We start from the raw sequence: 9,833 nt of genomic DNA, 5'->3' as shown, positions 1-9,833 counted from the left end.
GAAGTTTCAGAGTCGCGGCTGTGAGCCCTACCTCCGGACTTCCAAACCCTTTTCTGCGCCTTGTCTCGGTTTGCGAACCAGACTCGGTTTTCTCCGTTTCTTTTCCTGAGGGGAGGGAGAGGTCCCGTAGACCATCTCTCAATGTCCGTAGGCTACATTTGGTGGCCGTAGGCCATTTTGCCCATTTCGGAGTCCGGTTCCCGGTTTTCGAAGCCGTCAGGCCGTGTGCCTCGGTTCGGGACCACCTAACCATCTCCGTTTGCTCTGATTTTTGGCATACATCCTATTTCATCCATTTTGAGGGACACTGAGGGCTGAGAAACCCACTTCGAGGTCAAATACAATTTTCGGTGCTTAACAGCCCATTTCCGGGACCCCGAACTGCGTGTTTTGGCTCCGGAATATTCGTTTTGCAACGGTTTTCGCTCATTTTTGGCAGGTACCTCTGTTTTATCACAGGGAAGGTCACTGAAGGGTGGGAGGCCAGCAATTGTTGCGACAGCCAGTTATCTCTCCTCCGGAGCCTCCCGGCGCCCGTTTTTCCAACTTCCGGGCTAATGTTGAATACCTTAGAGCTAGCGTTGCCAACTTTCGACCACATATCTGTGATCTACACATCAGAGAGGCCCCTAAAAGTTCATGGCCGGCCATTAAGGTCACCTGACCCTTTTGACCCCTTTCTTCCGGGCTAATGTTGAACCCCTTGGACCTTTTTTCTCGAACTTTGAACCACATATCTGTGATGTACACACCTGAGAGGCCCCTAAAAGTTCATGGCCGGCCAGTAAGTCAACTTGACCCTTTTGACCCCCTCTTTCCGAGCCATTGTTGAACCCCTTGGGCCCACTTTCTTGGATTTTCAATTACATGGTTGTGTTGTACACACATAGGGCTACCTCCCCAATACCTGGCCGGCCAGAAAATATGGTTGACCCTTTTGACCCCTAGCCGGCCGGCTAGGGGGTGTGGCCGGCCGGCCACCTCCGGCCAAAGTGAGCGGCCGGCCGTGCTCTCCTCACTGTGCCCCTTCCAGCTGTGAGGCAATATCCCCCAGATATTTTCTGTATCCGGGGGATATTTTGGGAGAGAGTTTTGCTCTCCTTTGCACCCCCCTTTTACACCCCCTTTCTTGACCTTATAACCAGCTGAGGACCTTCTTCTAGAGGGTTAGAAAATTTGATCTTAAGAACTCCATAGCCAACTCCATCTTCATCTTCTTCAATTCTTCAAAAACCCTAAGTCCATTAACCTCCATTCCTTCTATACCACCAAGCTCTACCACCACTATCTCATTTCCAGCAGCTAGGAAGGGTTCTTGAAGGCCAAAGGAGCAGCAAATCCATCCAAGAAGCAACCAAAGTCTAGATCTTCAAGGGTAAGTTCCACTTTGATCCTTTTGACCCTTTCCTTTGATCTATTTCTAAGCCTCATTTCTTTTTGGTTTCAAGCTTCGGTCCTAACTGAAAAGGACCATATTTTGAGCTCACCATCACTTCTCATTAAGGGCTCAACCTTGTTTGAGCTCTCCATAATATACTTGCTTCATTGACCATCTTGTATGTCATAGATTTGCATGCTATTTTTGACCCATGGGCAATTTATTTTCGAGCATGTTATAAACTGATATTAGGCTTATTTTGAGCCCCTCTTCAACATTGGAGAAGGGCTCAACATTGTTTGGTGTTTCCATATGTCACTTGTAGTTATATCCCCTATTTTAGCCCCATTTTTGCATAAATTAATAGCTCTCTTTGCTTCTGTTTTTGGACCTTGGTCCGAACTGAAAGTGGCCTTATTTTGGCCTATACTTCATGTTTCATTCACACTTTTTTTCTGTTTGGTGATTATTTTATACACTTCATGTTTTAGCACCTTTTGAGCCTTATTTTGCATCATATTTTTAGCATGTTTGTATACTGATTTTGAGGCTGCCATATACTGTAAATGTTCATATTTTTGGTCCATCTTCAGTGTTGTAGAAGGAAATTTTTCAGTTTGAGTTTTGCTTATACCACTTGCCTCTTTACCCCTCTTTTGGCCCCCATTCTTGCATGCTATGCTTCCCTTACCTGTGCTTGCTGTTTGGCCATGTTCATAACTACGAAAGTGCATCTTTTGGGACTGTCTAGCTTCTGTCTTTGCATCGCATGTCCATATTGTGTATGTTTGGCATAGCTATAGGCCATTTCGGGTGCCTAATGTTGCATTTCGGGACATTTCCTTGCATTTCATGTCATTTCGCTTCATTTCGGGGCTGTTTTCCCCCATATTTTAGTGCTGAAATTCCATTAGTAGGCTTGCATATCATTTTTGTCATATTTCATCACATTTTTGCATCGCCTCGGTTTGCGTGCCCGTGTGCGCGCACTTCGAGGCACCTTTTTTTTATCCGCCGGCATCTTATGTGAGTGTGGCTGAGGCTCACTCATGTTGGTGTAAGCCCATTTGTCATTTCCATGTCATTTTATCACTGTCTCGGTTTGCGCGCCCGTGTGCACGCATTTCGAGGCACTTCATTTTCTGCCATCGGCATCCGATGTGAGTGTGGCTGAGGCCCACTTCATGTTGGTATAAGCCCACTTGTCATTTCCATGCCATTTCATTGCATTTTATCATCGCCTCGGTTTGCGTGCCCGCGTGCACGCACTTCGAGGCACCTCATTTTCATAGCATTGAGTACGTTAGGATTATATCTTAGTTGCATTTCATGCATATCATGCATATTGCATCGTGTCCGGAATAGGAGTTAGCCCGGGCACGGGAAACGAGGTACATTTCGTACTCCGAGTGACGGAACGTGTCTCAATTCCCCAGTCACCGACACTCCGGATTATCCATGATGGAGTTAGGTTTTAGCTGTAGTTTCATGTGCATTCATCCTATATTGAGTTGTGCATTTCGACTCCTCGACCATCATGCCTCGGTATGCGTGATTGGTGGCACGAGGATCGAGACATGCATATATTTGTGCAAATACATTGCTATGCCCCTTTTCTGCTCTCTATTGCAGCAAAACGAGGAATCAGCAACTTTTTGGAACTTGGCACGCATTTCAAGAACAGGTGTAAACAGAGGCTAATCGGGGCATTCCGGTGGATTTCCGCGCAAGACAGTCCGGACATGCATCATCCACCAGAAGCAAGGCAGTCCCTGGCTTGCACGCCAGTTTATTTGCTTTCTAGTTAATTTATTAATTAGAATTTTGTAATATTTTTGGACTGTAATATTCTTTTATTTGGGGACTGTAATATTTGGACTGTATGTTTATTCGGACCCTCCGAGTGAGGGCACAACTGTAATAAGTGTGGGTGAGTGTGATGTATGTCTTCCAACCCCACGTCTTTCTCCCTTTTATTTATCCGCTTATGATGGTTAGATTAGGGCATATTTAAATTAGCATACAGTGTGACAGCATGTTTGCATCATTCATCTGTATTGCATGCACCGGGCTCGGCGCACCATACTAACTGCATCGTACTTTCAATTCCAAATTGAATACATGGTAGTTGTAGCATTTCATATACCATCTTAGAATAGCCGAGCCTGCCATAGTTGCATTTTTGTATGTGTTGCATTAGGCATTTCTGTATACTTAGGATTCATGCATAATTTCTAATGTAATTCTCTGTTTTGGCTTGGAGTACTCGGTAAGTTTTATGCTTTAGCATCCTTGCATGCGTGTGAGTGTTACCATGAATAGCATATTTACCATGAGGCTATGTGCTTATCTGATATAACTGCCTGAATGCCTGCGGATGAAGGTTGGGTTATCTGGATTGGAATGAATCATCAAAATGTTTAAAGCCTACCTGCGGGTAGCAAAACTTCCTTTAAAAGGCAAGCATGAAATGTTTTGTTCCAATTCGGGCGACCCGGTCTATACTTATATGCTGTGAGCATCACATAGTAACCTAGGCTAATAAACCGGGATAAGAACTCGCAATGTTTTCAAAAATTAGATATCATGGTTAGTAGAGGCCGGTCTATGACCGGGCGAGCGGGGGTGCTCACGAAGTGACCTTCCCCAATCGTACCCAAGTTCCCGAGCCGAGGCAACTTTGGTGATGACGGACGCGTGGCCTTTTGGCACCGAGTCAGGGTTTCCTAAATTTCCCAAAATAAAATATTTAGGTGGCGACTCTGTATCTGGCAAAGCAGTCCATGTTTGGCACTTCTTTCAAAAATCTGTTTTTCTCAAAAACGACTTGCCGGATTTGGACTCTTTGGTTCAGACTTAGAACCGTGACAACGAAAAGTCGAGTCCGAGCTGTAGCGAGGTCCCCCGCGGGCTTGTTACAGTTTCTGGCGACTCTGCTGGGGATTTAGAGAACTTGGCTCGAACTCATGATATCTGTTTTTGACTACACTTGTGTGTTTCTTTGCATTGCATTTGCATTGGTGCGCCTAGGACACCGTGTTTGCCATCTGCTATTCCTGAACGGTTTGCCGGAGGCTTGTCTTGTCAAGGCATGACCATAAGGCTGACCGGTTGTGGGCTCTGCCAGTATGGGAACACAAACCCCGGTTTTACCGGGGCACCCTTTTTGACCATTCGACCTAGTGCATATTCGGATCCATAGTGACTATTCCAAATTAGGACAGGTTGCTTACCCGTTTATAGGTTGTTTTGAAACCGCTGTGTGCATAGTGAAACCCTAGCTCCTGACAAAATAGGACAGGGAAACCCTACCCCAAACATAGGGGTGTTTTGGCTCTCACTTATCTGTTATGTGCTTTAGAGTGCGTCTCTACAGGAATGCATGTATCAGGTATATGAGTTTGGGCATCAGGCCTGCGGGCTTCAGTTCAAGTATCGGCAGTATCAGGCCTGCGGACATCAGATCAGTATATGAGTTTGAGTATCAAGCCTGCGGGCATCAGTTCAGTATTGACAGTATCAGGCCTACGGGCATCAGTTCAGCATTGTCAACATCAGGCCTGCGGGCATCAGTTTTCTATTACGGGTATCAGGCCTGCGGGCGTCAGCCAGTATTTGAGGAATATTTATCTGCGGATATCAGATTCTGTTTTAGGGAACAATGATACAGGGATGATAATCAGTGTTTGAGGACAGTGTATACTTCAGCTTATTGACTGTGTGTTGATTATGCCCGACTAGGTGTCTTGCATTTTATTTTAAGCTGTTATGCTGCCCGTTTATCTGTTTATTTATTTCCTTTTCGCTTTATTTATCTTTTGCTAGGTCAGTTTTAGCACGATTGCTTCCGACCCAACAGGCATTCCCCAAGCACCTTGGACGCGAGGTCGTCGACTCCACCGATCTGAGGATCTAATCGACGGACAGCCAGTGTTCCATTCTTTACCCCCTGTTACAAGAAGGAAACAAAGGAAGCGCAGTACATCTGAATTGAGAGCACCAGAACAGTGGTATCCCCCACCAGTGAACAGTTGGACTGAGATCCCCCTTAAGACGAATCTGTCAGTAGTTCAGACAAATCAAGACAGTATGGCGGCACCAACAGGAATTGAGGAGATGATGCGCCAAATGCAAGAAACTATGCAGGCCATGCAGCAAGATGCCGTTCGCCGGGATGAACTCGCTAAGCAACAATCTGAAATTATGACCCATCAGGCTGAGCTGATTACCAGACTGCAACAGCAGAATGAGGCATCTGCTTCGCAACAAGTCCCTCCCCCGGCAAGGCCCCCATTACCTGAGAAGGCTCCTGCCATTCATGACGTTCCTCCGAACACCCAGAATACCGTACCAACCATCCAGACTCTGCAAGAGGACACAAGTCTTCCAACGGGGCCAACTCCGCCCCCGATTCCACCACAACTGTCCAAGGTCCATACACCCAATCACCCGGACTCTCCATCCGAGCTCGAGGTTGATCAAACAGCTCTGAAATTGAGCAAACTGGAGAAGCTTTTCAAAAAATCCCAAGGGGCTAAGGCTATGCCGGATATCGGAGATGGATATACCGAGGAGGCCGTGACGCTCCCCGATAGATTCAAAATGCCACAAATAGACCGTTTTGACGGGACTGGTGACCCCATGGTTCATATCCGACTGTTTGCGGATGTCTTGCGGCCAATGGGCCTCACACGACAACAGAAGCTCTCATTATTCGGCCGAACCCTGTCGGGTGTGGCCTCCCATTGGTACGCAAGATTATCGGATGAGGTAAAGAAGAACTGGGATGAGATGGCCGAGGCCTTTGTCACACAATATTCCTATAATACTCAGATCGAGATCACAACTCGTGATCTTGAAACGACGAGGCAAGAGCCTAAGGAATCTTTCTCGGACTTTGTGGTCCGATGGAGGGCGAAGGCGTCAACAATGACTCTAAGACCCACAGACAGAGATCAAATCCGGATGATTGTGCGCAATCTCCACCCGAAGCTGATGCAAAGAATGATCGTAGTCCCCTTTCCTACTTTTGCAGATTTGCATGATATGGGGGTCCAAATTGAAGACGCTATGAGACAAGGTCTGTTTGACCAGGACAGAGAACAACCGAGGAGGACGTTCAATCGCAACAACAACGCAGGCCCGAGCGGCGCTGCAAACGCGAGAGCCTCGGAAGTCGGTATGGTCACCACCACTCCCCCTCCCCCTCCAAGACCCATGACTGCCACACCATTCTCCGGCGCGTCTGGAAGTAACTCACAAAACAGCCGATTCCAACCCCGAGGCCAAAGAACCTTTACTCCACTATACATGCCTCTGACCAAAGTTCTAGGAATACTGATCAGAAAGAATCATTTAAAACCCCTAGAACCAAAGCCATTACCAAATCCACTTCCCCCCTCATATGACCCGTCAAAATACTGTGCATACCACCAACAACACGGTCACGACACCGACCGTTGTTACAGACTACGTCATGAGATCCAAGATCTTATTGACAAACAGGTGATCGCACCTCCTGACCAACCCAATGTTACGACCAACCCTCTCCCATCACATAACCAAGCTCCTCCTCCCAAAAGAATTAACTTCATCCAGACTGGGGTCGTGTCTTACGATCCTAGCATCTATATTACGCCCACCCACCTACCCAAGCCGGAGGTGCTCCTCCCCGCTTGCACTGACCTTTTGTGCATGGTGGACGTCTCCAAAACCCAACCGGAGCCGGTGGTGGTGACCATCGAAGACAAGGCAGGGCAGATTTTGGGAGAGACCGAGTCTGTTAAATCTGGGACTGGGCAGAATTTTGCTGAGGGAGCTTATGATCCGAGCAGGCACATCCTATCAACGAGCCGAAGTGGGCTAATTGTAGAATTTCCCGAGACAGGAGAATTGTGCATGATCCGAGAGGATGGATCTAGGCTATGGGCAGATGAGCCGACAACCATAGAAGAGGACTTTGCTAACTTACAATTTCGCGATGATCAGGAGTTGGAGGACGCGTCCATTAACTGGAATGATTATGAGGGATCAGAGGAGGCCACTGGATGGCTTGAAGATCAACCGGATGCAGTGGGGGAAGCCCAATCAGAACAGAGCCCGGCAGAGGCAGAAATATCAGTTGTGGCCGGAACGGCCGAAAACCAAGTTGTACCACCGGAGAGCGCCGGTGTTAAGAATTCCGCTCAGGACATGGGCATTACGGATGTCGGAACTGTTGAACAAACAACTGTACTGACGCAGTTGGAACAAGGAAAGTTTGAGGAAGCTGAGAGAGCCAGAAAGGCGAAGGGCCCTGAGGGGACCGAAAGTGCTGTGTGCACAAAGACAGACAACGCTGCGAGCATTTGGACAGAGAGCACTGAAAGTGCGGGTAGATTGGAGCCAGACAGATGTCTGTTGGCTGCCAGCGGAATGTGGTGGGAAGATGACGATTTGTGTCTTGCCCACACCGATGAAGACTGGGGAAATGGCCAACCAGATGATACTTGGTATCTTGACGAAGTGGACCACATGACAAGAAGTGGGCGGTACTTCAAGCCCCCACACTTAGACCAACCCGAAGCATCTAGGAAAGACAGAGAAGCGGAGAGACAGAAAGAGAAGCAGATCGAGGATGAAGCTGTGCTGAAACAGTTAAAGAAAATACAAGCAGACATCTCTATCTGGGGACTGCTAATGGCATCACGAGTGCACAGGGAAGCTGTCCTATCTGCCATGGACAAGTCGAAACTTTCTATAGACACCACGCCTGAACAGCTGGTTGGGCTGGTTTTTCCGGGAGGAGGTTCCCCGGCATTAACTTTTTCAGACAAGGAGCTACCGCCTGAGGGCGCAAATCATAATAAGCCTCTCTACATCTCTGTGGAATGTAGAGATAAGTGGATACCGGTGGTACTTGTTGATACCGGGTCTGCGATTAACGTCTGCCCGACCAGAACGGCATATGCAATCGGGTTGAAGCCCGTAGATTTCGTCCCAACCACCCAAGTGATCAGGGCATATGACAATACCAGCAGAGAGGTGATGGGGACTGTTAAAATTCAAACTAAGGTTGGTCCAGGACAACACAGTATCGAATTTCATATCTTGGACGTTCCCGCAACCTTTAACTTACTTTTGGGGCGACCGTGGTTGCACCAGGTCAAAGCAGTCTCTTCCACTCTTCATCAAATGCTGAAATACCCTCACGGGAAAGGGGTAGCAATCGTTTTTGGAAATTCATCGATCCACCCCCCGCCGGAGGTGTCTACACCCGTCTTGGAGATCGAACACGGCACGGAGGATGTGTTTTTGTCGGGGTTCACTTTGGCCGAAGCTCAAGTAGTGCAGAATGTCATGGCTGCGAATGAAGGCATGTATGTTAGTGCACAATCCATATACCTCATGAACAAGCTGAAGCATACCCCTGGGATGGGATTAGGGAGAAGCGGCCGGAAGGGCGTCTCAGTATTGGCCGAAGTGCCACACAACCCCCACGCCTTTGGACTGGGTTATCTGCCCACCAAGGAGGATTGGGTGAGAAAAGGGAAAGAAATGGCCGGAAGGGCCAAAGCAAAGAAGGCCGGGAAGCCATTTGATTTAATGCACAGGCCCATCTGGGGTACCCTAAACGGACGTTTCGTCCGGGAGGGGGAAGATTTTCCATTCTGCGGCTTCCCGGAGCCATGGCTAAACGCGAAGGGGGAGCGCGTGCCTGGTTTTGAAATCTTCTTCGACATACAACTATCTGGGGATGAAGTTGCCGAAGCGCAGACAGACCCACCAATTGAGGTTGAAAAATGTGAGGCAGTGGATCCTGAGAGCACAGAGCTTGAAATGGGGGTAGCACTGGCGAGTCTACTATCAGATCCTCCGATCGGCCAAGAGTGCTTGGGGGATAACTCTTCGGTTTCTGTGATTGGAGATGAAATAGCTGCGGGCTTTCCAGCGTCGATCTTGGATGCATCTATCGCACCTTCTCTCATCTGGCAATATGAAGAAGGCTTTTTATCTAGCAGTTCCGGGTCAGGTAGTGAGCCGGAATCTGATTCTACCGAATCTTCTGCGTCGGAATCAGATTCCAGCTCGACTGAGTCTGAGTCCGGTATTCCTGGGGGTAATAACCCGGATACCACAGTCCTGTCTAAGTCGTCTTTTTCATTTTCTTTTGAGTCTGTTGTAACAGAAGAATCTGACGGCTTGGAAGTATTTAATGAGAATGATGTGGATGTGGTTTCTGAGTATTTTTCTGTGCCTTTAATTTATTGCTTAAATCAGGATTTTCAAAATTTTGATGAAAATAGTGAGGAAGAAATTCCTCCAGTTTTGCAACGATTAATCGATCAAGAGCAAGAAAGATTTGTTAAACCTTTAATCGATGAAATCACTTCTGTGAATATTGGTACTGAGAAAGACCCGCGGCTGGTCCAGATCGGGTCCACGTTGTCTTCAGAGGAGCGCGAGCGCTTAGTCG

This window comes from Camellia sinensis, chromosome 4 (assembly GCF_055761805.1).
Source record: "Camellia sinensis isolate YWXY chromosome 4, ASM5576180v1, whole genome shotgun sequence".
NCBI lineage: Eukaryota > Viridiplantae > Streptophyta > Magnoliopsida > Ericales > Theaceae > Camellia > Camellia sinensis.
This window is presented reverse-complemented; position numbering follows the sequence as displayed.